Genomic DNA, 27882 nt, shown 5'->3' with positions numbered 1-27882 from the left:
TTGCGTTATAAGTTTTTCAGTTTAATAGTCAACATGTTTTCTCTCGTTGGATGAAGACATACAGCAGTAGCTTGTCAATTCTGTATTTCTCCTAATTGCATTTTGTAGCTCTATCGAACCTCTTTTGCCTTGTCGGACAGTAACATACAGCGTTTGCCTATCCTACATTCAATTCTATATTTTTGCATGCTAATTGCAATCGAAAAAATATTACCTTCTCCTTACCGCATCCTCCTCCTACCGCTCCCTCCTCAATCGAAAAGGGTAAAAACTTATGCGACGAGAACAATAGGATAACGCTATATGAGTTTAATAACGTGAGTATGTGACGTTCAATTCTATTTGTGCAGGAAGGCATCTGTCCGTAGGAAGAGGGACTGAGCTAACCTCAGTAAATGTAAGGAGGAAGAGTTGGCCTTTTCCCAGGAACAGTGGCCATTTTGTTAGAAAGAGGAGCCCTTTTGTAAGGAGGAGGAGCACTTTTGCCCTTTTGCCAGAAAAAGGTGCCTTTTTCCCCTTTTGTTAGGAGGAGGAAGCCCTTTTAGCCTTTAGCCAAACAGATAATGAAGAGAAACACTTTTGCCCTTTTGCAATTTTGCTATACGGAAGAGGACGAGGAGGGCGGCTGTTTCCCGTGCCCTTTTGCCCTTTTGCTATACGGATAAGGGGGAGGAGGAGGGCGGCTGTTTCCCGTGCCCTTTTGCTATACGGATAAGGGGGAGGAGGAGGGTGGCTGTGTCCCGTGCCATTTTGTCTTTTGCTATACAGATGAGGAGGAGGAGGGCGGCTGTTTCCCGTCGGAGGAGGAGGAGGCTATAAGAGCCCATGAATAGCCGCCATCTTGTGCAATCCCGCATGACCGTCATCTCTCTCTATAAGAGCCCATGTATAGCCGCCATCTCTCTCAATAAGAGCATATGTATAGCCGCCATTTTGTGCAATCGCCTATGACCGGCAACTTTCTCTATAAGAGCCCATGTATAACCGCCATCTTGTGCAATCGCCTATGACCGGCATCTTTCTCTATAAGAGCCCATGTATAACCGCCATCTTGCGCAATCGTCCATAGCCGTCATCTTTCTCTGTAAGAGTCTATGTATAGCTGCCATCTTGCGCAAGCGCCCCTGGGTAGTCTTATAATGCCTATGTATAACCGGCATCTTCCACAGTAACCTCTAACCCAGGTTCTAGGAATTAGTCTCATAAGAACCTGTGTATAGCCACCATTTTGTGCAATTCACGTCGGGAAGGGCACCTGGCCGTGAAACTATAGTCCTGTGTAGTTAGACTCCTCCATGTAGTTACTTTTGCTCTCTTATGCGATTCTACATTGCCTACTACATAAGATAGCGTCGCGAGAATCATCATTGTCCTACTACTCAAGATAGCTTCGGGAAGGGTATCTCGCCGTAAAACTACGTCCTTTAATGTTAAGCCCCTCCAAGAAAACGACTGTCTACGTCAGGAAGAGCATCTAGCCGTAAAACTAAGGTTAGGCCCCTCCATGAGGTCAGGCTTGTTCTTTTAGGCCTCGGGAAGGGCAACTAGCTGTTAAAGTGAAGTTAGGCCGCCTCAAGATCACGACTGTGTTGTTAGGCTCACTCTCTTATGCTAAATCCGCAAAATCGCAATTGTACCCCTAATATACCAGGGGTAATTGACCCCTAGTAGGGGAGCAATGCTGGTTCTAACCCAAGGGGAAACCCTCCGTGGTTGTGGGACCGGCTTAGCTCCTCTATTTGCGATTGTGGAATTTCTCTGGAGATGAACCAAGGACCGATCATCGTGTGTCGGCAAGCAACTTCTGTGTGAGGTGAGAGCACCCTGTCCAACTGAGAGAGTGTGCTCATTCACGTTGAATGGTGTGCGTTATCCTGAAATAAATTAGAGTAATACAACAAACGGTGAGCGATTTGTGAAACTAACAATTGTTAAATTTATCTTTTGAACTTAACCTAATATGTGTCGTATTGCCGTTACAAGTGCTTTAGGCATCCCAGCCATTAAGTCAGAGGCATCCTGAGTTGGAGTTAACTTGAGGTGGGCTCGCTCCTTCTCTACCCAACAGCATGTTGTGACCAGTTTCCGACTGTTTCCAGACAAACCGCACTGTACCAAATGCCATCACTTCGAGGCCTAATGATATATTTGATTCATTTTCATACCATAATATTTTAAATTTCATAACCATTTTATACGCACAGGATGAGATGGGTATCTCCCTATGGTAATGGAGCAGACCATACGGCCAGCAACTCTACGCCGAGTGTCGGGTAGTGGAAAATAATCCGACTCCCTGAGAGAGTGGTAGAACTATTCTGCGTGGAGGAATTTCCACTCAGTTTGATTACAAGGCATCTGACTTTCCGTTTCAGGAGAACCTTACAAACAATGTAATCCTACTCCTCACTATGTTTAAGGGTGAGAAAATACCTTCACAGACAGATGAACTGGATATACACCTCGCCAGTCACGTAGGATTTAGCAGGCAAGGGAAAATCTTCTAAGTATTCCCCCAGCAGTGTTTCGTGATGTAAATTTGGCTACCTGCCATGTATAGCACAAGTTGAAGCCAAGTGATTTAAGTACTAGTGTGACAGCTGGGCGAGCATGAGAGGGGATGCTGTGAACGCAACGTTACCGATGTAGTGAAGCGCAACGGTCATAGCTAGCTGTTAACACTATGAGAAAAATTTACTGTAAAAATACACTTCTAAAAGCAGTGATTCTAAGTCATCATATTAAACAATGAATACCCAGTTCAGATGTGATCTCACAATGCAATTAAGTTGCCAGCAGAGTAGAACTCTCTACCATTGTGCACTGAACTATCATGTTCAGAGATTGAATCGCTATTCCTGTCACTACCAACATGTATGATGAGTTCTCCGAGCTACATATTCCTCATCCAGTACTCAACTCTTAACTTGTATGCAAGTTCATACTCATTCCATTCCTCACTTGTAACGGCTGCAAAAGCACTGTGGTGATGCACTCTTTATCCCTGAGTACGTGGTACATATTTGTGTCAGCAATTAGTTGCTTCACGGTACTCCAATATGTCATTAGCTAGTTCTCTTAATTCGTATTTATTGCCAGATGTTGAAGGTACTTCATTAATCTGATGGGTGTAGTACAACACGTTGTCACACTTGATATGTTTGGTCATGAAGTTATATACCTTCATTTCACCATGGTAATTACATTTCGTTTTCGATTTGAACATGTAGAGTTCTCACTACCTGCATATCACCTGCACTGTCCAAAGAGAGAAAGTCTAGTGAATTATACTCCCAAAACTTCATTACAGTATAGGATGGACGGAAAAACGTTTCATCTAAAAAAAGGACCGATCTCTTATCTTTCTCTGCTAAAGTTCTCAAGTACACCAATCTCTTAAGCAGAATTTAGTTTCTTCCATGTTCTTCACACTTATTAAATTTAAAGCCTATTGAAAGCAATACTTACCTCAGACGTTTGCGACTCGCCTTGTAATACAGCAACCTTGAAACGAAATGATTCTGGATCCACCTTATTCAACACCAATGCGTATACCGTTGCCAATACAGGACAGCGAATATGAGATTTATAAATTGCAGATCGCCTAATTCCGTCTGATGATGCACTTACCTGTATCATCTAGTAAGTTTCCATTATTCACTGCTCCATTTTACCCACAGTGGATAGCATCATCCCATTATCACCTCCCTTCTGATTTAATAAATGGCTGATGTTTACTTGCCACTGAAGCTCGTTTACTTCCTTGAAAGAAAGGCAAGCTAAAGGAAATTTCACTCTTTTCTAAACCACGAAAAGCAATTACATACCCTATGAACAACCTTGTTTTAGGACTTGCCATCACCTAACATACGGAGACAATACACTTCGAAGGAATACAATACATTAAATCAACGGCGTCAGCTAAAATATCGCACAAGACAGTTCAACATTCGGCATGCAAAAGCCGGCAGCACAGCTAATTAGGCACCTTTCCCGCCAGTACATACCTCGTTCTTACCAAGCTGTGCACAGTACGGACGAGAATTTCTTTTCCTCGAGAGTCTAGAAAAAATGGCTAAAATATGGAGAATCTCAAATCATCTCAAAATAAATGTAATAGTGCCACATTCCCTTGAGCACCTTTGTGAATTGCAACAAAATGTTGGTGTTAGAACTTCTAGTTCAAAGTGCGGCATTCGGGTTATTTTAAACAACGGCATTTTTTGTTGATCTGTCCTGGAACACTTGGATTATTTCTTTTGATCTTATATTTAAGTTTATATGAACACATAAAGGAATGACTTAGAAAATAACTTACTTTAGATGATCGTTAGAAATGAACACAAAAATAAAAATCAAACTTTCGCAAAGGTTTCATGGGCTGTGAATTAATGGAACATCCTTTTACATTATTTTAAAGACGTAATATTTATTATGAAATGTAAATTTCTCGAACATATGCAATGGTAATTACTTAGTATGTACTTTTTAGAAAATGGAAATTGCATCACCATGAACGCATAGAGTCGTTTGTGTTGATTTTCAAGATATGGAACGATGCCATGTAGGTATGTAACCGATTAAAGTTTCAGACCCATTGGATTGTTGCTACAAGTCTCCCCACGTGATTGGTCGCGGAGGAATCAACTCCAGTATATGGACTCTGGTGTGGCGTAGTTGACTTGCAGTCTGTGCAGTGAAGTGTTCCCAGTAAAACATGCCTCGACGTCAGAGGCCGTTTGAGAGGGCTCGGATAATTGGGCTGTGTGAGGCTGGGTTTATCGCTAAGGACTGTCGCTGCACGTGCTGGCTGACAGGCATCTACGGTATAACGTGTATGGCAGCAGTGGTCAAATGAATGTACCTACACTCGTAGACCTGGCACAGGCCCAGTGCGACAGACAACTGTGAGAGAGGATCGCCGCATCATTCGGATGGAATGATGGAACCCCATGGAACAGCAGCGCGAATTCGAGCAGCTGTTGCACCCCACGTTACACAACAAACAGTTGGTAATCGCCTGCGTGCAGCTGGCTTACGAGCCCGTGTCCCTGCAGAAGGTGTTCCACTGACCCCACAACAGCGACGTGTAAGGCTGGCTGGTGTCGAGAAAGATCGACGTGGGTCGACGAATGGCATAGGGTCGTCTTTAGTGATGAATCGCGCTTCTGTCTTGCCCGCAATGATCGCCGGAATCGTGTGCGCCGACGTACCGGGGAGAGGGGCCGCCCATATCTTATTGTCGAGAGGCACACAGGGCCAACACCAAGCATTATGGTCTGGGGAGCTATTGGCTTTAATGTGAAATCACAATTAGTGCTTGTTGAGGGCACTATGACTGCTCGACAGTACGTTGATAGGGTACTCAATCCAGTGGTTGTCCCTATGATAACGAACAATGCTAATGGGATGATTCAGCAGGACAATGCCCGGGTTCACACTGCACGCATCTCCAGAGAAGCTCTCCACGACATCACAACCTTAGAATGGCCCGCCAGATCCCCGGACCACAGTCCTATTGAGCATGTGTGGAACATGATGGGTCGACAACTGGACAACCGTCCTCAGCCACCCACAACTCTGGAACGACTGACCCGTGCAGTGCAGCAAGCATGGTTCGCAATTCTTCAGGAAGCGATCCAGGGCCTTATTGACTCCATGCCTCGAGGAATTCGTCAATGTATTGCAGCTCGTGGTAGGCACATCCTCTATTGATTGTTGTCCAAACTTGCGGTCAGAGGGACCTGAAAGTGTAATAATCGAATCACAACCGAACACTCGTCCTGCATATTCAATTACAGCAATGTATCACCACTCCTTCTGGGTGTTGCAATTTCCATTTTCTTCAGTGTATTTCTGAAGCAGATGTCATAAAATCAGATGTCCGCTTCGCACTCGCTCGAAGATACTCCCACTATCCCCCATTTATTGTAAACAATTCACTTTACAGATGTACACAGTGAGCAACATAAACATTGAATCATACAATAATGTTGACTGGACGAAGCAGGCAACGTGATCTTGCTGCGACTACCAGAGCCAAGTTTTGTCTGTCATATACGTGTTAGATTGTTAATAGCGTAGTTCTGAATACAGGATGTAATGAAAGTAACATGAACATACACTTCTTTAACATGGCATTGCAGTTTATTTTCTGGGTTATCTCTGAAATATTTACGGGCCCATGATTTCCTCTTGGTAGCTATCAATATGCACTCTAAGAACTGTATCGCTTTAACGACAGTCAAATGATTAGGCTTATATTAAATGACTGACTTTTACTCGTAGGTTAAGTGTGATGTTGCATACCTACTTACTTCCCCGTGAATAGAAGGCCAAACTTCCATTCACGACACAACCTGTTGTCCCGTTGCGCACGCTGTCAAAGCCTGTCGTTCTCAGTGTGCCACGTAACTGTGGTGTAAGGTGCGTGCTTATGTCCTCGAGAGCCTCATGAGGCTTGCTTTTGTGAGAAAAAGCATTGAGAGGTTCTCGAGAAACTTGAGAGATGTCCTCTTGTTTCCTATCCCTAGAGCATAGTGACAAAGCATGGAACTAGAGCTATTCAATACTGGCTTAACGGAAACGTCTCCCATGAGACCTGGGTGAGCACTGACCTGCGTTCACCGTTCGACAACATTGGGCAATCTTCCCTTTTATTGGCTTGTGACGGTACACTCCCCTGTGCAGATTAGAAAGCTATTGGTCTTGGATGACTAGGGCCAAAAGAGCAGGTAAGTTATCGGGAAGTTTGCATTTCCCAGAAGTTTGGCTAGGACTGAGAAAGGAGAATGCCTCATACATTTTGTGATTTAGACAATAACACTCTTTCAATTCATGTTTATTACTATTAATTTGCAACATATAAAAGAAAGAGAAGAAAAATTCTACTCATGACATCTCTAAAATACAAAATGAACTAAGATTAGCACAAAATCGCATAATCTCTGTGTCACAAAACAATCAAGATCTCGCAAGTTACCATAACACATCTCGTTCCATAAGCTGTAAAAATTCTTCTTTCTTGAGGAAACCACTTTTCATTGCTCAGAATTTAAATCCAGACCTCCTCGATAACCAACCTATGGCAATGTTATCCAGAAATCATGCCCCACTAAAATGATATTGTAAATGTTATTTAAACACCACTACTAAGTATGTTTTAGATTCACACAATATACTATTCCTCATTCAATTCTGAAGAGCTCGAAATAAATACCCTACACAGGGTGGCGCAAAAGTCACTGGACACTGATTTAAACAAAAGATTGAATTTATGTTTCATTACAAATACAAACAATGCTAACTGTATTCTGTCTGCATGAATACATCTTTCAAGTCTTTGGAGCATTTACATACTGTATGGCATAGTGTAGTATCACTGTCGAAATCATGAAATGCGTCGTGTATATAGTCTTTTATTTCAGCAATGGTCCGAGGATTTTTAAAATAAACAGAGTCCTTGACGACATCACGTAGGAAAAAATCCGTGCGCGTGATATCTGGTGAACGTGGAGGCATGTCACCCTTCGACCAATCACTTTTCTATGGAAAGTTTCATTTAAATAATCGCGGACGGCAGTGACAAAATGTGGTGGTGCCCCATCACGTTGAAAGTAATTTTCTTGAAAGTTTTCAGCACACGCTGTAAGTCCTGGTAACAGATAATTCTGAAGCATGTCCAAATACTTATCCACTGTAACTGTTCCGTCAAAAAATATGGTCCAAATACGCCAAATAGTGATATTGCCCCCAGACACTCACACCAGGTTGAATTACTTGTTCTTCTAAGAAAAGATGTTTATTCTCAGTATACCAGTACGTGCATTTATGTCCGTTAACTTAAAATTGGCGTCATCAGACTACAGAATGCTATTGAATGGGTTAAGATCACCTTTTTGTTCGCCAAGCATCAATTCACAAAACTTAAGACGATAAGGATCGTCTTGAAGTATCCCATGTCGTAAACGTGGTATGTTAATTTTAAACTTCTGTTTGTGTAACATTCTTTGCACTGACCCTCGTGATAAATTCAGCTCAGCTGCTAATCGTCTGGTTGATTTTCGCGGACTTTGGTTCACAGCTAAACTTACACGCAATTCATTTTCCTCAATTGTGACTGTTCTTGGGCGGTCAGATCCCGGTGCATCCATAACAGATCCATGTTCTTCAAAACTATTTCGTACGTCGTACGCTGTTTGTCTAGACGTTGGTTTTGATCTAAAGTGTAGTCCCCGTTCATTAACAACTGCAGTAGCACCGCTTTTGAAAATGACAAAATTAAACCAAGATTCGTTGGTAAATCAGATCTATGCACATCATATTATAAGAAAAACACAAATTACATAGGACAATGAAATAACATTCCCAACAAATACACATTCACCAGCCTAATGATACTTGATATACACAATTACAGTGTATTTATAAGAAAATCATAATTATTGATAAACAATTTGCTAACACCTTAATGCACATTTCAATCATCGTTTTCAAATTCATACTGCAATGACACTTATCAAGGTTACATAAACTGCTAGCACCGCCTCTCTTTGATTCTGTAACTTAGGAAATTCTGGTTTGTAACTGTAACCAATTAACACACAGAAAATTCTGAACAGTTTGCACAGTGGCGGCTGTAACCCATCCCCACTCCAAAAAATACAAATATTTAGAAACATACCGGTGTGTGGTTTTCTTTCTTTGACATTTGCCTTACGTCGCACCGACACAGATAGCTCTTATGGCTGCGATGGAACAGGAAAGGTCTAGGAATGTGAAGGAAGTGGCCGTAGCCTTAATTAAGGTACAGCCCCAGCATTTGCCTGGTGTGAAAATGGGAAACCACGTAAAACCACCTTCAGGGCTGCCGACAGTGGGATACGAACCCACTATCTCCCGGATGCGAGCTCACATCTGCGCGCCTCTAACCGCACGGGGAATTCGCTCGGTGGTATGTGGTTTTCAGGGGCTCTCCACTGAGTTTTCCACACTGAACAAAAACGCAAACAACCCCAACACATACACACATTCCTCATAAAAAACTATAAACCTATATAATTAAACACGCAATAACACCTGCAATGGCAATATATTCACCAACTCAAACACTTGGTGTGAGCGCGCAAAAACGTAACTTCTTAATGTTACCAACGTCATTGAAATAAAACCAGCAACGTCGTAACGCAAAATTACATGTTATGTTTTTATATTGACATTTATAAACTAGAGATTTTTAATTAAAGAAAATCACAATATCATGTCCTTATTTTGACAACATAAAAATACAATTTTTAAGGTTCATCGATTTACAAATGCGGCTATGGAATAGGAAAGTTGGTGGTATTCTATCCTCTTTGGTATTAAAAGACCTGGCGTGAACAGCTCTACAGCATTTTGTGTTCTCGTTTGCTTTGAGCGATCCCCTCTTAAATACTACCGCTGAGTCAAGAGGGTGTCAGCTGCCACGTTGTCATATCGGTCGTAATGCAAGTGTGACTAGTGCTAGTGCTGCCTCTCTGTGGTCGAACGAAGAATCCCTGTGAAGTGATGTCTTGGCTGTTGTTTCCACAGCCTGTCGGAACACATTCTCTTTGTATCGAAAAAGTTGCGCACGCATGCGCAAAAGGCAGAGTTCCTGGTTTCTGGCTAAAAGCTTAGCTCTCGCTTAGCTGTGACCACACAGCACCCGGCGTGCAGCGCACCAGTAGTTTCCTGGATGTGAGGGGAGTTGAATAATTTCTTATTCTTTGGCTGACGCCTTTTCCAATGCACTGTATTTGATTGTAGATAATATTTTTCCAATAGGCAATGTGCTGCAGCACATAAGGTACGGCCGCCACACAGGACATGACCATCAATGATGGACACTTCAAACCACCTCTCTACACTACTTTGGAATACATCACCATTTCCCTGTCACTATCCACAAGCAATTTCTTTTCAGCCTGCAACATTTTAATGCAGACATCACACTTTTTACAAAATATTTTAATCACTTGCAAACTGATGTAGCTGGCAATGCAGACTAAAATCCATTGAGTTTCAAGGGGAACTCTGATATGAACTACTTATTCTAATGCAAGATCTAACACATCTAAATTATCAATAACTGTATCATGGCTATTGCTATAGATATTATGAGCAATGTCTTTCAAAGTAAATTCACGAAGTTTTGCAGACCTCATCTTTAATACACCTAACAGTTTGATCTTTCTTTCAGACTCAAGAATTCATTCCACAGAGGCATTAGAAGTGCAACCACTCAATCTCCTGTAGACACCAAATCTGAACTGTCTGTCTACAATTTTGTAGTAAACACATACGACCTGTGGTAATTAAAAATATATATTTTCACAGTTCTACCACTGTGGTAAGTATGTTTATCAAAGTAGTGTATGTTTCACTTGTCAATCTTCTTTCTGTTTATGACATGTGCCTAAGTCCATATATGTTTTAAATATGTAAGGAATGAAAGGTTCATGTTACCTGCACCAGTAATTGGACTAGCATCTTCATTCCTGGTATATGTATCTTTCATGGGATGCTGTATATTACAGACTGACCACCAGTTTTGAATTAATTTTAGGAAATGGATTGTGCCATCAGAAACATCTAAACCTTGACATTTAAGCAATTACAAATCAGCAACATTCTTACGATCAAAGACTTTACTGCTAATAATACATCCTGTCTCTATTGTTGTTGGATACAGAGCCATCCTAGATAATTATAAAGCCATTTTAGTAACAATTTCTTCTATGTACGAAACAACTCTTTATGGTCTGAAAATTTGGCCTGAGTAGTTATAATTTACAGACTGGCTCTGTACCAACACCAACACTGACCACATCACTAAAAACACCAAATGTATTATCAAAGTTTGGTATAATAAGAGAATGTCACTGCCCATATCATTAGTTCTGGAGAGTATCGTATTTGATTAATTACAATGAGCTCTAACTGTTCCGGGACAAATTTTATTTTACCAATTCTCTCTGCATTAAACTCACAGGTCTAACTCAAGTGCATTTTTTCAAAAGGTTCATAAAATGAATCATCAGAATAACTTGTGAAATGACTTAGCAAAGTGTAAAACTTCGTCCATCTGTCATATTTCCGGTCTTCACAAGCACTGAAATGCTCTGTAGGCAAACACACATTTTTGTGAAACATTTGAACTGCAAATGAACTTGAAATTTTAAATCTCAATGTTGGAACATTAATACATGACTCATCATTCACCTTCACAAACAATGCATAATCTTCCTTCACTATTCCATTGAATGGTTCAACGAATTTCTTCTGAACTTCACAGATGAAGGAGGTAAAATCTGTAAAATTGTCACATTCACACCACTTAATGAAATAACGTCTAAATACTAAAAACACCGCAACGCATAAAAATATCTTGATAACCGATAAAAGGACACTGCAACACTATTTAACACATAAAAATATTCGGTGGAAAACAAACCAAAACCAAACCCCATGGCACTACAGCCATGAAGGGCTTTGGCCTACCAAGCGACCGCTGCTCATCCCGAAGGCCTGCATATTGCGATGTGTCGTGTGGTCAGCACCAACAATCCTCTCGGCCGTTATTCTTGGCTTTCAAGACCGATTCGGTGGAAAATAAAAATCGCGAATTCCAGTAGCAAGATAACCTCAACCAACCACACACGTGAGCGGTATAAACCGAACTGAATGTAAACACGCCCCACATGCCGTCTACACGTGGCCCAATGTGACAGCCATTTTGTCACGTATCTATATATGCATTTCGGTCTGATAATATTGTAGTTGGTCTGGGTTCATACGTGAAGAGAAATTGACAATCCTTTCCAACATACGATAAGTCAAAGACGCCAAAATTTGGTTGTTTGAGATGATAGACGACTTGAAGAGGCTGGGTGGTGCGCATACAGACGTAGAAGTACCGCACGATTGAATTTACTGAAAAGTGTTTCTTATTTCTACAACAAGGAGCAACATAACAAAATATAAGAGATCCGTCCGACTCCTTGGCTGAATGGTCAGCGTTCAGGCCTTCAATTCGGAGGGTCCCGGCTTCCAATACCGGCAGGGTCACGATTGTAACTGCTTCTGGCTCGAGGACTGTGTGTCCCAACACTCTCCTCTTCATATTTATGCAACACTACCAACACGCAATAGTGATTACATCCCATCACGTAGGCTTGGCGTCGGGATGAACATCAGATCGTAAAACAGAGTCAAATCCACATGTGAGACACATCTTGCACCCACTACCCAAATGCTGTGGGAAAAGCGGTAAAATATAACAGACCCATGTCATGGCTGCAATTGACTTATATTAAATTATCGACAAGAAGCAGAAACTTGTAAGGAGAATACACGATTATGTAACATAAGTCGCGCGCAGTTGGTACGATCTCAAAACTGACCCTCTTCCTTTCTCCTTACCAGGATGACGATGAAGTGTTGTAACTGCACGTACAGTATTTTATAATTATTCAAGTTAGTTCACTTACGTAGATTACTAAGTACTGTTCATTTGCTAGTTAACATTTCATGAAGTTCGTATTTTCTCGTTGTCAGAACGTCGAACATCTTCTTTAGTAAATTGGACTTAGCTATGAAGCGTGGTTCATTTACCACGACGCCATCAAGAAACACTGTTTCTCTTGCATTCCGAGACGGAAGTGCGCTGTGTGTCGCCACACGGCTTCGAAGAAATTCGCTGTGGCGCATCGAATGTTTCGAAACAGTCAGCGGTGACATTTAGCCCATATTTACTGTTAAAACTGTATTTAAATATACAAGAGGCTTATCGCATTCTATGTTGTACATATATAATCACGATATAAAACTAGCAATAATTCTTCTTCTTCTACAATTTCCTCATCGCATGTCCGCTGTCATCACGGCGATCGACTCTTGTTCCCAGCAAGTCGGAAAAGTGTGGTGGAACGAAGCCCACAACATTCTCGTAGATTATGTACGCAAGATTTTCTCCTTTTTGCCCTACTCCTCTTTCCTTAAATGTCATCTATAAGATAAACTGCAGGAGGTCACTTATTCATTTGAGCCAGTCCCATAATACAGTAAAAATTACAAGAAAGATGATACATATTAGAGTGGTGCTGCCTAGTACCAGATACTAGCACTAGTATCAGAGGGATGTTTTTCTTTACGTTGTCCTTGGACCTCCCAATTCAGTTTAAAGACTTCCATGTCGTCCAGGACTCTTCGTAGTAACAGAGAAGCTTCTGTTCAAGTTTCTCAAGTTCCAAGCGATCTGGGAATGTGCGGTTCCTGGTTCAAACATGGTTTCATTTGGATCTGCAAGTAGACAAGTTGATGTCTATGGAGAGGGCGAACTGTACGTCTCCACATTCGCGGCTACTTCACGTCGAGTGTCAGGTGGAGCTATTAGTTTTAGTTGGTTGGTTTTAGATACCCTGCGATCAGTCAGTAAGCTTCTACGAGTGCAACGTAGAACTTCTTGGCATGTACAGATTTATACCATACAGCTGTGGCACTGTTTCTGGATGAGCGGCCCAATCTGATCATGTCAAAGCATTGTGAGAGGACTTTTGCCTCGGTGATGCCACAGTGATAAGTGCAAAGCTTGAACTCAGATACTTAGGCGTATCACTGTGTTCCAGTACATTTCCCAATCATTTCACCTGCAACTTTCCGTATTCCCCACGTGAAAAGCATATGTCTGGTTCTTTGATGGATTTGGTTTGAAATTATTATTCCCTAAACGTATAAACCACCACATTACCTCACAATTTCCAATGACATGACCAAAGTACTCTACTTTCTGATATTGTACGTGACCTCCAGCTCGGAGTACTGTAGCCCCACATCTCGAAGGAAGGTGTGCAGGCGTCAGCAACATAAAGTAAACCGGGTGAGTTAGTAATGCGGTTATGGGCGCGCGCTGTGAGCTTGCATCCGGGAGGTAGTGGGTTCGAACTCCACTGTCGGCAGCCCTGAATATGGTTTTCTGTAGATTCCCATTGTTACATGGGGCAAATGCTGGGGCTGTACCTTACGAAGGCCACTGCCGATTCCTTCCCACACACAGGCCTTCCCTATCCCATCGTCGCCATAACACCTATCTGTGTCGGTGCCACGTAAAGCAAATAGGAAAACCACCATAAAATAAGACAGGACATACACAACACTAAAGTAAACAGGAACAGAGAAAATGAAGTGACACGGGATTTAAATCATTATCTTGAATGCAGTCCTTGGGAACTAGTTTCAACAGGACTGCTCATGCTGTGATCAAGTACGCTGGTGAGAGACCTAAAGCACTCCACATGTTCCAGTGATGTGTCAGGTACTGTCAACTTTATAGGTTGAATGGCATGTTTTCTTACGGTCACTAAGTTAGTATTTTTCGTGTTTAAACCCAGAACTTTTTTTGACCAATCAATTTGTCAATATCTGTGGATTTTCATCACTTACTGCAAACAGAAAAGTATCATATGCATATTGCGGATTATTTATTTATTTATTTATTTATTTATTTATTTATTTATTTATTTATTTATTTATTTATTTATTACGATTTATTACGATTCAATGGGATGGGTTTAAAGCAATTGTTGAGGAATGTGAAAATAGGTTTGTACCTTTAAAGGTGGTAAGGAATGGTAAAGATCCCCTATATTATAACAGCGAAGTAAAGAGACTAAGGAGGAGGTGCAGGTTGGAAAGAAATAGAGTAAGAAATGGCTGTGGAAGTGAGGAGAAATTGAAGGAACTTACTAGGAAATTGAATCTAGCAAAGAAGTCAGCTAAGGATAACATGATGGCAAGCATAATTGGAGGCCATACTAATTTTAGTGAAAAATGGAAGAATATGTATAGGTACTTTAATGCAGAAACCGGTTCCAAGAGAAACATTCCAGGAATCATTAATGAAGAAGGGGAGTGTGTATGCGAGGATCTTCAAAAGGCAGAAGTATTCAGTCAACAGTATGTAAGGATTGTTGGTTACAAGGATAATGTCCAGATAGAGGAGGTGACTAATACTAAAGAAGTATTAAAATTACCTATGACAGCAGTGATATTTACAGTAAGATACAAAAGTTCAAAACTAGGAAAGCAGCTGGAATTGATAAGGTTTCTGGGGATATACTAAAGACAATGGGTTGGGATATAGTACCATATCTGAAGTACTTATATGATTATTGTTTGCATGAAGGAACTTTACTAAATGAATGGAGAGTTGCTGCATTAGCCCCTGTATATAATGGAAAGGGTGATAGACATAAAGCAGAAAATTACAGGCCAGTCAGTTTGACATGCATTGTATGTAAGCTTTGGGAAAGCATTTTTTCTAATTATATTAGACATGTTTGCAAAATTAATAACTGGTTTGATTGAATTGTGGCATTTAATAGGGTAGATCATGGGAGACTATTGGCAAAAATGAGTGCAATTGGACTTGACAAAAGAGTGACTGAATGGGTAGCTCTGTTTCTAGAAAATAGAACTCAGAAAATTAGAGCAGGTGAAATTTTATCTGTCCCTGTAAAAATTAAGAGGGGAATTCCTCAAGGCAGTATTATTGGACTTTTATGTTTTCTTGTATATTTCAACGATATGTTTAAAGAAGTTGAATCAGAGATAAGGCTTTTCGAAGATGACGTTATTCTGTACAGAGTAATAAATAAGTTACAAGACTGTGAGCAACTGCAAAATGACCTCGATAATGTTGTGAGGTGGACAGTAGGGAGTGTATGATGATAAACGGGGATAAAAGTCAGGTTGTGAGTTTCACAAATAGGAAAAGTCCTCTCAGTTTTAATTACTGCGTTGATGGGGTGAAAGTTCCCTTTGGGGATCACTGTAAATACCTAGGTATTAATATAAGGACAGATCTTCATTGGGGTAATCACATAAATGGAATTGTAAATACAGGGTACAGGTCTCTGCACATGGTTATGAGAGTATTTAGGGGCTGTAGTAAGGATGTAGAGGAGAAAGCATATTTGTCTCTGGTGAGACCCCAACTAGAGTAGATTACTTGATTCAGGAACTGGAAAAAATCCAAAGAAAAGCACCTCGATTTGATCTGGGCGATTTCAGACAAAAGAGTAGCGTTACAAAAATGTTGCAAAGTTTGGGCTGGAAAGACTTGGGAGAAAGGAGACGAGCTGCTCGTCTAAGTGGTATGTTCCGAGCTGTCAGTGGAGATATGGCGTGGGAGGACATCAGTGGACGAATAATTTTGGATGGTGTCTTTAAAGGTAGGAAAGATCACAATATTGTAACAGTAAATGTGGTACTTCGGTAGACATGAGACGCAGGGCGTGTACCATTCGTTGAAGTGCGTACAGAGGGAGAGGGTTTGTTTAGAAATAAATCTTAAAATTTTTCCTCTGAGTTTATTAACAAATTCAAAGTCATGTCACCTCTGCACAGCAGATAGAGTAGAAAATGTTCCTCGTCCTAGGGCTGGCGATGTCCTTGGATTCCGGAAGCTCCTCCTTTTCCCATACCAGTGAACCACCATTCCTCCCCCGATGGAAGTTCTAAAAGATCCATCCGACGTCTTGAAGATCCATACAGTGCTGATGAAGGGCGTTGAGGTAGTCCTCGTAGACGATGAACGTGAATGAATTTCGTTAAGCCTTCGGGCGAGTTAATGCAAAGACTGCTTCTGCACAGATGAGGGGAAAGTTTATCAATGGTTTTTACAAGGTTTAAACACGAAAAAAAGGTATCTTTGAGAGTTTATCACACGGTGAAATGTCACTAAATTTTGTGCCGTGTTAAATGAAAAGAAGGCCACTAGACTCGAATGAGCATGTAAGTTTAATACTCATAAAAATGAAAGTCCACTCGAAACTTATCGTCGAATTTTAACAGAGTCACTTGAAGTTTGTGGCACTTGGATACGAAAATAAAGATGTTTCACTCGTGAATTCGAACTCATTCACGTATTGATAATAAGATGAAATTAAAAGACGAAATTAATCATGTATTGACAGTCCTCGGTTCGACTGTTCGTAAAATCGAAACGCACAACTGAATGTTCGTAGAATTGAAATGTGCTGTTTAATAGAATTGAAATGCACAGTTCACATTATGCACAGTTTACAGTTCATGACCTAAAGTTCATGAAATGGTAAATTAGTGACGTAGTCATGCTTGCAATCGAGTAAATCTGGATTAAAACACAGTCTCATAAACTTGAAGTATTTAGTACTCTGTAAGGAGCAAACTGTCCTAAGTCCTGTCCATAACATTAAACTTCAAATTACGAGCACTCGAAAACATTCGCAAGTCTTAGACATTCGTGTAGAATAAACAGTCACTTGATAATGTTCAGACGAAGCACAATTTATATCACGTCCCGTCGGAGTAAAAGTTTATCACTCACAGTATAATGAAATCCGTACAAGTCCATATTCGACGCGATTGGGTTAAAGTCCACGGACTCGAAGATTGATAGCCGCTTCACGCTAGATCACGGTCCTCGCGAACCGACTGTATGAACTCCACTGCCTAGCGTGCACATAGACACTCTGGCCACATACTCAGCCCACACACTGCTCTGCTGAGCGAAGCAGTACTGTGTTTATATCTGATCCGGGCCTTCACATCTCGTTCCATAACTTCATCGCCTCATGCCAGATTTACGTGAAACTCTGCAGGAACGTAGACAAGGTATCGGGTTACACGATGATATTGTTAAATTTGTTTAATTATTATTGTGGGGAAAGTTATTACCCATAGAACCTCGAAGAACATTCCACACCAGTCTAGGCTCTGTGTTGTGGTGAGGCATGCTGTGTCGTCACCCGCTCTCTACGTCACACGCTCGCCGTCCAGTCAGTCTTTCGTAGCCGGCCCGGAGCGTAACGCGTAAGTTTTTTTAAAGATTTCTATTACGGGGACTTAGTTTTGTACAGCCGTTACCGGTACAATATAAAGAGATAGAAGATTTAATACAATATGTAAAGGTGACGAGAATCTAATTGTGATGGGAGACTGGAATATAGTGGTGTGCAAAGGAGGATAAAGTAATATAGTAGGAGAATTCGGATTGGGACAAAGGAACGAAAGAGGAAGTCGGCTGGGTGAATTCTGCACTGATCATAATTTAGTCCTTGCTAATACTTGGTTCAAACACCACAAACGATGGCTGTATACGTGGACGAGACCTGGAGACACTGGAAGGTATCAAATAGACTTCATTATGATTAGGCAGTGATTCAGAAACCCGGTGTTGGGTTGGATCACTTTACTAGGAGCAGAAGTGGACTCCGACCACAACTTGTTGGTCATTAAATGCCATCTGAAGTTGAAGAAATTGAAGAAAGGAAGGAATGCAAGGGGATGGGATCTAGACATGTTGAAAGAAAAGAATGTGAGGGATTGTTTCAAGGACATTTTGCAAAAGGATTAAATGAAAAGCTGAAGGAAACACAATAGAGGAAGTGTGGATAGTCATGAAAAAAGAAGTCAGTAGGGCTGCTGAAGAAATGTTTGGAAGGAAGAAAAGATCAAGTAAGAATCAATGGATAACTCAGGAGATCCTAGACCTGATTGATGAACGACGAAAATACGAAAATGCTAGAAATGAAGAAGGCAGAAGAGAATACAAGCGATTAAAGAATGAAGTGGATAGAAAGTGCAAGGTAGCTAAGGAAGAATGGCTGAAGGAGAAGTGCAAGAATGTCGAAGGTTGTATGGTCCTAGGGAAGGTAGGTGCTGCATACAGGAAAATTAAGGAAACCTTTATAGAAAGGAAATCTAGGTGTATGAATATTAAGAGCTCAGATGGAAAGCCACTTCTAAGAAAAGAAGACAAAGCAGAAAGATGGCAAGAACATATCCAACAGTTGTATCAAGGTAAAGATGTAGATGATTTGGTTCGGGAACAGGAAGAGTCTGTTGATGCTGATGAAATGGGAGACCCAATTTTGAGGTCAGAGTTTGACAGAGCTGTGAGTAATAAATAGCAACAAGGCTCCTGGAATTGATGACATTCCCTCTGAATTACTGACTACCTTAGGAGAAACCAGCATGGCAAGGTTATTCCATTTAGTGTGTAAGATGTATGAGACAGGAGAGTATAATTAATTTATCTCCCATTTAAAAAAATATAAGAGCGGAAATGAACAATCAAATCAAAATCACTTCAAATGCAATGGAGGTGTCTACCTTGGTGGCAAATGGCACACAAAAATACCTTACTATCAAGCATTAAATTGTCAATGAACAGACAGGAAGACAATTTCCTAAAATACAGTATTATACAATTTACACTAACTTTCTTCTTTTAAACACACAGCTCATCATTAATAAATTTACAATATTTACAAAATTTAACTAATGATGATGATGATGATGCTTGTTGTTTAATGGGGCCTAACATCGAGGTCATCGGCCCCTAATGTTACGAAATGGTATGACAAATTAAAAGTCCAAAATTCTCCACTGAGCAGAGTTCAATACGTGAGGACGAAGAATGAATGAATGGACATGAATTTAAAGCAATCAGTGGATGCGACCCGCAATGCCTTACATTCACAGAAACTTACGTAAAACAATAGGATTACTGACCAAGGGACTGTTGCTATAGCGTAACACTGAATGGATGATGCTTGCAGTCTAAAGGGGATCGAAAATCCAAGTTATCGGCCCCGCATAACGCTACTTACCTCTAGGAAGGTAGAACATGGTATTTGTCATGTTGCGGTACTAATCAAAAGTAGCAGAGACTTGCGGTATTCCACACATTATGGTACTACACACAGGTTATGAAATTCGACATGCAATGTAGACCTATGGGTTTTCTCACCATGCAGCGCCATTTACAGGCAACGCAAACCTATGGTGTTCATCACATAAGAGTACTAGCCACAGGGACCTGCACTATCCTGCGGTGTTCCTCATAGAGTGGGTACTAATCACAGACAAGGCAGGACCATGGTAGCTATCATCTCATGGTCCCGCTCATATGGTGGTACTAATCACAGGTACTGCAGAAGCCGATCGCACGGTGCTCCTATGATACTAATCACAAACCTATTTGGTACCTAATATAGTGGTACTACGCGCAAGTAAAAGCGAACCATGATGTTCTCCGCATGGTGGTACTAATCACAAGTAGTTTCGTGGTTCCTTGGTCGCCCCTTACGACAGGCAGGGAATAACGTGGGTGTATTCTTGGTCTGCGTCCCCCAACCCACAGGGGGGTTGTGTGTTTGGTCTGCGAGAGGTATTTTATTTCCCTCAAGTCCGCCAGCAAGCCGCTTAGGACCCCCTATCCGCCAACTGGGACGCGCCACGTGGGAGTATCACTTCTCCACCTGCTACGCCAGCGTAGTAGGTTCGTGGAAATTTTACTCATTATATCCTCTGTATATAAAAACATTATCAACTCATATACAACATGTGGAGTTATTTCAAACAATAATATACAACTGCTATTAGATAAAAATTTAAGTTGCATTTATATATTTTATTTTCTTATACTTTTTGGAACCTAACTTGCATAGCGACCTGCTGCGTCTTAACCCAAGTCCTTTCGCCACTGCTTTTTAGACAACTGATAAGAGATAGGAATGTGAAAAGCGACACACTGTAGGATAGCAGTAGACAACTTAGCGTAGAAAAAGCGGAACATTTTTAAATATGTAAATTTAGAATTACCTATATATTTGTGAATATTCAGCAGAGAATATGCACACATACATACGGGGATGGAGGCACTTCCGTGTATTTGTACATGTACAATTTTAGGAAAATAAGTAAATAATAGTATTAATAATAAATACTATCTCCAAAATATTACCCAATACTATTCCTTGCTTCCTATTTCCTTTCTGCGGATCCCTATTTCAACAATAACTAGCTATTTTATTTATCCTCTTATTACCGGAGTAATAATGTATATCCTCTCTGTGAATACTTCAGTGCTGGCTAAATGGCCATTGAAATTCGTGTCTTTAATGTGGTTTGCCGCTGCGTTATTCATCAAGTGATTCATGGTCACAGATACTATGGTTTTCATTATTTATAAACATTAACTTCCACCGGCTTTAAAGTTATTAATGAGCCCATCTGTGGTGTATGGCCAGACAGTGTCTTTTCCAGTATTCTTCTGCATTCTAGTGTCGTCGGTATGAACCATCTCGCCACTCTCCCCCTCCACTGAGCGAGTATGCGCACGTAAACATTGCGACTGTGGTCTGACTTCTGGCTTGTCGTCAATAAGGTTCTGTGATGGAAGGACGGCGTGCTTCTCCGCTTGGCGGGGTGGATAGACCCAGGGTGAAGTTGGTTTGATAGGGCTTACGCCCTCGTCAACTTTGCAATTTAATTTCAAATTTTGTTATCATTTAATGCACCTCGCCTGGAATTTTTCAATGCACCCTAAGGGTTACCTTTACCATACGTAAGTAAGGATATTATGCTGAAGCGTACTGACGACTACGGCAAGATACTACACTGTAAGTGTTTTTTTAACTCATCTTTAACTTGTTCCAACTGGTGAACTGAATATTTCTAAATGCCTTGTTCCGCCATTGTGAGGGAATCTTGAAACGTGAAATTTCTGAAGCTAATTCGAAGAATATAAAGGTTACGGAATTCCATGAGCTTGTACTATCAAAATTTATCCCTTCTTTAGCACTGCAAAATTAGTTTCCTCAATATTGTTTTAGGACTCAACTATATCTTAGACTCGAGGTTTTATTGCATGGTATTTCTAATTTCGGTGCCAGAAGAAGAAATGGTGGCACATATTCTGAAAGGTTTTCCTCCCTACAACCGATCCTACCTCTTCCACAGGAAGAGCCCGACTAATTTTGTGGAATTAGAGGTTGCTTGTACCTTTGCTGAATATGTGAAGCACGGGGACGCGGACAGACCCATCTGCCACCCTCCTCCGTTTAACCCGGCCTCGCCTCAATCTAGGGATAGTGGAAATCTTAAAAATGGTATAATTGTGGATTACGTGACCACCTTCGGAATGCTCGCCCGTCAATAAAGCGTAGTACTGGTCCTTGCTCTTATTTGTGTGGGTCGAGGCAGCATATTAAGAGTAATTGCCTAACTTCTTTCAAAAAATCCAATCAATGACTAAAGGGTAATAGTAATAATTGTGAATCTTGCCCCTGAAATTTCTGTGGATTCAGAAAGTTATTTGTCGGCAGGAATGTAATAAAATCTCCGATTTGGTTGAGTCTATAAGTACCTTCGCGAAGGCAGAGCTGAATAATGAACCGATTGTTGCTTTAAAGGACTCGCGTAACGTTGTCACTTTAATATATGATGATGCTTGTTGTTTTTTTCTATTTGCTTAACGTCGCACCGACAGAGATATGTCTTATGGCGACGATAGGATAGGAAAGGTCTAGGACGTGGAAGAGGCCGTGGCTTTATTTAAGGTACAGCTCCAGCATTTGCCTGGTGTGAAAACGGGAAACCACGGAAACCATCTTCAGGGCTGCCGACAGTGGTGCTCGAACCCACTATCTCCCGATTACTGGATACTGGCCGCACTTAAGCAACTGCAGCTATCGAGCTCGGTGCTTACCGTCTTTCACCTCCTCACATCGAAGGCCAACGGCCCCCTTTAATTGATGCCAGTTGGTATGGTGAAATAAGGTCCTCTTGTAAACTGCCTCAGTTTTAGAAAGTCAAAATTGCATGTGTCACGGCTAATAAGGATAATATGGAGATTTTTGGATCTGTTGACGTGATATTGCGTATTGGTAATTTTACTTGGAAGGTTCATTGCTTGGTATCTCCGAAGCTAGCTTGTAGCATATTTTAGGCATTGACTTCTTGTCAAGGACCGGATTCGTTTTAGACCTCCAGGCTAGAAAATTCTACTTTAAATTTTCCTCAAATTGTAACGTCGATATTATTGATGCTCCTTTGGGTACCTTCAGAATTTCTTGTGTAGGCAGGCCGCAACCAGGGAAGAACAATGAAATCGACCAGTTGGATCTTGATCATTTGGATTATCAACAAGCTAATAAAGTCCGTAACTTTCGCCATCAATTTCCTGAGGTATTTACCAACAAGTTAGAACTGACGGATGTATTGGAGTACGATACTGAACTGTCTGACAACCAACTTGTTAGAACCCCTCCTTACCTCTTTCACCTCCTCGCATGCTGGAACTCAAAAGGATTATCGACCAAATGCTTGCCGATGGTGTCATCAGACCGTCCATTTCTCCTTATGCCTCTCTGGTTTATCTGGTACCTAAACCCTCTGGAGGATACCATGCCGTTATCGATTACAGATCCCTGAATCGCACAATCATCCTGCAATCTATTCCTTTACCAGATTTACATGTTTTGGGTGGTTCTCCGCCCAAGTTCTTTACCGTGTTAGATCTAAATCAATCCTATTTTCAGATTCCTCTCTCTAAAACTTATATTTCGCTGAACCACCTTCATCACAGACTGGAATATTTATGAGTACCTCAGGTTGACGTTCGGACTATCTTGCGGAGCAGCTGTTTTAACTAGATTTCTGAATTATATTCAAGGGGATATCAAGTTTAAGTTTGTTTTCAATTACCTTGATGACTTGTGATCTTCTCGAATACCTTTTAAGAACACGTGGATCATGTCACGGAAGTCCTTGAGCGTTTGAAAAAGGCTGGTCTTACTGTGAAATTATCCAAAGTAACCTTCGCCAAGCTAAGTATATCCTTTCTTGGCCATGTCTTATCGCCCGACGGAGTCTCCGTTGATCAATCTAGGACCCAGGCTATCAGGGAATTCCAACCACCTAAGGACGTAAAAGGTGTTGCACGTTTTGTGGGCACGGTAAATTTCTTCCGCAAGTTTATCCCGAATTTTGCTGTGGTACCTCACCCCTTAACTATCTGAGGCGTGAGGATGTCAAGTTTATCTGGGCCCCTCCCAATAAGAAGCCTTTGAAACTCTGAAACTTGCCTTATCGAATGCTCCTGTGTTGGCCATCCCCGACTTTAGTAAACGTTCCATTGCACAAACTGATGCCTCTGGAGAAGCTGTTGCTGGTGCACTCTTTCAGGAACATGAGGACGGTCGTAGACTCGTTGCCTATGTGTTTAGGATACTCAATAATCTGGAGAGTAAGTACTCAATCTATGAGTTGGAATGTTTGGGTGTGCTGTTTGCGCTTGAGAAATTCCGACCATTTATTGGACATGTAAATTTCGACCTTGAACCGACCCAAAAGAACGGGCAGAATCACTAGATGGGCACTTAGGATTCCCGCTATAGTTTTCAGGTTAAGCGTATCAGAGGTTCGGAGAATGTCACCGCTGACTGCTTAAGTAGAATGTTTGACGGGAGCTTTGGCCTTGATGTAAAATCTGAAGTTGAAGAAATTGATGAAACTAATGTTAGTGTGGGCGCCATTCTTCCGGATCTACCTTTGTTATACCATGAGTTTGGCGATCAAAGAGCTGATCCTGAGTTGAATGAAATCACCGACAAGATTAGTGACGGAATGGTAGTAAAACCTTATTCTCTGGTGAATGTTGAATGTTGAAAATGTCGAATTGATGCTAATTTCATTATTGTTGTTCCCAAGGTCCTAGTGCCAATCACCTTCAAGTATTGTCACTGTTGACGCATTGGTGGTCACTTAGGCACATTTACAACTAGGCAGAAAATTATAAAATTCTTCATTTGCAAAAAGATGGATAGTGATATCCGAAACATGGTTAAGTGCTGTAAAACTTGTGCTATCAGTAAACCCAACCTGAAGAACCGTGTTGGTTTATTTTCATCTTCAGAAGCCTATCGGCAGATGGAAAGGACATTCATCGATTTTGTAGGTCCGAACCCTCGCTCTACCTTGGGAAACATTCATATCTTTGTGTGTATTGATGCGTTCTCTCGGTTTTCCGGGATTAATCCCACTAGATCTATGACTTCTCGTACGTCTATAAGTTTCCTTAATTCTATCTTCGCATCCTTTGGTCCTCCCAAGTTTCTGGTTTATGACAATGCCAGTGCATTCACTAGCCACTTGTTTAAGAAGTGCCTATTCGAGTTGAGCATTTCCCATGCTACTACAAATCCAAACTATCCAAACCCATCTTACGCCGAGAGAATGAACAGGAACCTGAATTCTTCCCTGATTGCATATCATCACAATAACCAATCCAAGTGGGATTCTTGCCAAGACTGGTTAGCCCATGCCTTCAGTTCTGCCACACACGAATCTCATAGTAAAACTTCCATGTTCCTTATGTTCTGTTACACCCCGTATTCTTCTATGTCCAACGAACTTTGTATTGATGATCTTCCCGACCTGTCTAAACCCAACTATGTTCAGAAGAAGAAATTGTCGGTATCCTGTAAGACAGGCAGAGATAAGTATAACGAATGTAGAAAGTCAACTAGGTTGAAAGTTGGTGATCAAGTTTTTGTCAGGTCCTGTCCCATTAGTAAAGAAATTAACAAATTTTATGCTAAGCTTGCTCCTAGGTATCAAAGTCCCTGTACTATTTTACAGTTTTTGTCTCCAGTATCGGTACTGGGGAGTGACCCCATCACCAAGAGGTTTAGGCGAGTTCACTTTTCCCAGTTAAAATCAGGTTAATGTGTGATCCCTCTTCTCTCTTAAGGGCTTCTTGATAATACGTATGGTACGTAGTTTGGATCTGCGGATGAGGGCTACATTTCAGTGAGAAAATTTGTTTAATTATCTTTAGATTATTTTGTAACTATTCTCGTTGCGTGTGAATTTTATTTAGTAACTTTTCCATGTGTAGTATTTTTGTTTTGAGTATTGCTTCCTGACCGTATGACCTTTTCCTCTCCAGAAATTGTCGTTTAGTAGTGTGCGAATTAATTACAACGTGTTAAGATTTTCTGCACCAAATCTTCTGCATTCATGTCTCATGTGAATCTTAATATCACTGTGTAGTAGCTTACTACAGTGTACTTGTTACCATTGCATTTTAACATGTGATTGTGGTTCGTGGCGTGTGGATCCTTTCACTTGCGCTATTGGCACCTATTTATTTAATCGTTAATATATCATTGCTCCTTTGGTTTGGGTGCATGCCTGCTCTGTCCATCATTAATTGATTCTATCCTGATCATTGAAGATTACTAAATTTTGATCATTAATTTAATTATGACCGGGCGAGTTGGCCGTGCGCGTAGAGGCACGCGGCTGTGAGCTTGCATCCGGGAGATCGTGGGTTCGAGCCCCACGGTCGGCAGCCCTGAAGATGGTTTTCCGTGGTTTCCCATTTTCACACCAGGCAAATGCTGGGGCTGTAATTTAATTAAAGCCACGGCCGCTTCCTTCCAACTCCTAGGCCTTTCCTGTCCCATCGTCGCCATAAGACCTATCCGTGTCGGTGCGACGTAAAGCAACTAGCAAAAATTTTATTATGTATTATGTAGTATCCTTTGTCTTGTAGCAAATTTTGGAAAATTGTATATAATATTAGGTCTGTGCATTGTTGTTCACTGGCATGAAAACTGTTAAGGTGTCCTAACCTGTATTTATCTTTAACTGTTCTAGTATTCTATTGCCTATGTCTTGTTATCCGACTTTATTTTGGTGATATAACTGCTGTCTATTCCGGTTGTGGTATTGTTAGGTGTGCATTAAACGAACCGAGTAATCTGTTAGGTTAGTTTCTTTATTTGGGGGGTTGACTAGGAACTGGATAGTACCCGATGTTAGATCCTATTTGTTGAGTTTTGATTTGCCTGTGGATATTGATTATTGCGGAACTCTGTCGATCGGACTTGGTGGTGGTTGGCTGTTTGCCTTTACGGCATGGACTTAACTGTCTTCACTGCTTTCGGTCTCCAACTTCTGGTGGTACGATTTCCTAATTTCCGATTGGTCTCATACCCACCTTTTAATCATTTCTGTAATCAGTTGTGAATTACCCGTTAACTGAGTGATGTATTTCTAGACATTCCTGTCCTTTTGATTTTCTGGTGAGTAAAATTTTACCCTATCTACCTTCTCAAAATTAGGCATCTGGGTTTTCCTTTCTGGTAATGGTGGTTAACTACGTTGTTGCTTGTTGTATTTTTGGGGCACATGTGGTATTAATTCTGCATTCTTCTGCAGACCTTACTTGCCTGGTTTCTGTCTCTAAATTGGTGTATTATTCATGAAGGGTGTTAATCTATTGAGTTGTAACGTCCATGTCGTCCTACCTCGTCTACTTGTTATGGTGGTGTTATTTTTCACAAATTGCACCAATGGATCCTCTCCTTTCGAACCTAGTAGGTAATGGTTTTGGTCCTGAGTTAGTTATGTTGTAACGGTACGTGATTTTGATTTAAGCTTGCATTGTGAGGTGGCATGATGGCTTCACGGCATGTCGTTGAGGATAGTTAGTGCTCTCTTCCCCCCCTTTTTGCTAACGCATGTCCGTTGAGATTCATTAAGGTTGTATTGTTATTGTGTTGTATAATTAAATGGCTATGACAGTTCGGTATGGTCGGTATTGCATTTAATTTAGTCCTGTGTGCCCGTAGATTGGGAAATAAATCCTGGCATGGGTTTGCTACTGTTCTTAGAAAAACCTGGTCTGCTTGCATGTAATTTGTGATTCCTGTATGACCTGGTCTATTCTTGTTTTGTTTTAATTCTCTGCATACCCAGGTAATCTGACGTCATCATGTATTTATCCTGTACTATAAAGTTCATTTTGGATTAACCTGCCAGTCTATTGGTCCTTTTCTCTCCGGAGTGTTAGTATCCGTTGCTATTAATTTTTGGTCATCTTGCCGTTCTGCGGGGCGCCAGTTGAGTATGGGATTAACTAGTGCTTCATAGGTGGTATTGAAGAGTCCCACTATTCGATGATCGGGTCTTTTCGTGGTGTTTTCTCCTTCTTCAACGTTCTATTGAGCGTTTTCCGTCGTC

Source organism: Anabrus simplex, chromosome X (assembly GCF_040414725.1).
Source record: "Anabrus simplex isolate iqAnaSimp1 chromosome X, ASM4041472v1, whole genome shotgun sequence".
NCBI lineage: Eukaryota > Metazoa > Arthropoda > Insecta > Orthoptera > Tettigoniidae > Anabrus > Anabrus simplex.
The sequence above is the reverse complement of the archived record's forward strand: the minus strand, read 5'-3'. Positions refer to the sequence as shown.